Source organism: Rhagoletis zephyria, unplaced genomic scaffold (assembly GCF_001687245.7).
Source record: "Rhagoletis zephyria isolate East Lansing unplaced genomic scaffold, Rhagoletis_zephyria_1.1 Rzeph_scaffold_37335, whole genome shotgun sequence".
Classification (NCBI taxonomy): domain Eukaryota; kingdom Metazoa; phylum Arthropoda; class Insecta; order Diptera; family Tephritidae; genus Rhagoletis; species Rhagoletis zephyria.
In genome coordinates, this window is record NW_016194390.1 from 1 (window position 1) to 2,035 (window position 2,035).

A 2,035-nucleotide genomic window follows, 5' to 3' on the forward strand; every position below is an offset into this window, starting at 1 on the left:
GGTAAAACCCTGGCTAAGACGCAAAACGATGGACGCATCCCTGTTCGAGTACTCATTGAGTTCAAATCACCTATCAAAGTCCGAAGAGGAACTGTACTGGGGTAATGTCGAGAGGTAGGGGCAAACTTCCATTGCGAAAAATTACCTGAAAGCGATTCCACTGGCGAGAATGACATTGCGGAACACATAAATTCTTGGACGGAAGGGTTGGAAGAAAAATACCAGCACAAGGCTAAGGAACTTCTCCGCAGATACTCCAACATATTCGACAAAGATGGCAACAAACCAGGCAGGACAAAAGTTGTGAAACATCGCATTGATACTGGTGATGCAAGGCCAATCCGCCAAGCTCCTCGAAGTGTTCCACTGGCAAAACGTGAAGCTGTAAGCCAAGTAATAAAAGAAATGAGCGAGAGTGGTGTGATTGAACCATCAGCGAGTCCATGGAGTTCGCCGGTAGTACTTGTGAAGAAGAAAGATGGTCAAATGCGGTTCTGCGTAGACTACCGGAAACTAAACGATGTGACGAAAAAGGACGGCTATCCACTTCCCAGGATCGATGATACTCTGGACTCGTTGACTGGAACAAAATGGTTCTCAACACCCGACCTTAAGAGCGGTTATTGGCAAGTGGAGGTAAGTGACGAGGACAAGGAGAAGACAGCTTTCAGCGTTGGAGATGGTCTTTGGCAATTCACGGTGATGCCCTTTGGATTCTGCAACGCTCCTGCCACTTTTGAAAAACTTATGGACCATGTGCTCATTGGAAAACATGTTTGGTGTATCTAGACGACATTATCGTATTGGGTAAAAACTTTGACGAACACCTGAATAATTTGGAAGACGTTTTCCAAAGGATAGCTGGCGCTGGTCTGAAGCTAAGTCCTAAAAGGAGGAGGCTTTCCAAGCTCTGAAGGAACGGCTATGTACTGCACCTATGCTAGCGTATCCCGTTCCAGGTGCAACGTTTATTTTGGATATGGATGCCAGTGGTTAGGAGGCGTACTCTCGCAGGTAATTGATGGGCAGGAGAAGGTCGCTGCCTACTATAGCCGGTCGATTGGAAAACCCGAGAGGAACTACTGCGTAACTCGGAGAGAACTACTAGCGTTGGTTGAGTGCGTCAAACATTTCCACAAGTACCTCTATGGGCAACGTTTCCGAGTTCGAACGGACCATGCAGCGCTGAAGTGGCTACTATAGTTTAGGAATCCAGAAGAACAACTAGCCCGGTGGATTGAGAGACTGCAAAGTTATAACTTCGCTATTGAGCACCGCAAGGGAAGTATCCACGGAAATGCCGATGCCATGTCGTGTCGACCATGTAGCCTGGAATGTAAACACTGCTCAAANGGAATCCAGAAGAACAACTAGCCCGGTGGATTGAGAGACTGCAAAGTTATAACTTCGCTATTGAGCACCGCAAGGGAAGTATCCACGGAAATGCCGATGCCATGTCGTGTCGACCATGTAGCCTGGAATGTAAACACTGCTCAAAAGCTGAGGGCAAAGAGGGCCTTATAGACGTCCGGCTAACGACAATAACACCAGCGGAAGAGTGGAAGGAAGAACAGCTACGAAAGTGTCAGCAGGAAGATCCAGATCTCGAGCTTTTGATGTATGTATGTAAGGCATACTGGGCACAATGGAACAGCTTAAAGTTGATATCTGGCTGTTTGCACAGGGTATGGGAAAGTGAAAATGGGCAGTGCTCCCGCAACCTAATAGTAGTTCCAAAGAAAAGAATTCCGGACGTTCTGAAGGAATTCCACAAGGGTCCTAGTGGAGGGCACTTGGGAATCACGAAGACCCTGGAGAAGATCAAGCAGAGATTCTATTGGGTTGGATATCGGCAATCGGTCGCAGAGTGGATTACTAACTGCGCAGAGTGTATTGCAGCTAAAGGGCCGAATGATGAAGCAGTATAACTCAGGTGCACCATTCGAGCGGATTGCCATGGATGNAAGAAAAGAATTCCGGACGTTCTGAAGGAATTCCACAAGGGTCCTAGTGGAGGGCACTTGGGAATCACGAA

At 47.5% G+C, this 2,035-nt stretch overlaps 1 pseudogene; it reads left to right on the forward strand.

The window, feature by feature from the left end:
* Nucleotides 1-164: 164 nt before the first annotated feature.
* On the forward strand, nucleotides 165-914 carry LOC108354585 (RNA-directed DNA polymerase homolog; annotated as a pseudogene).
* The last annotated feature ends 1,121 nt before the right edge of the window (nucleotides 915-2,035 follow it).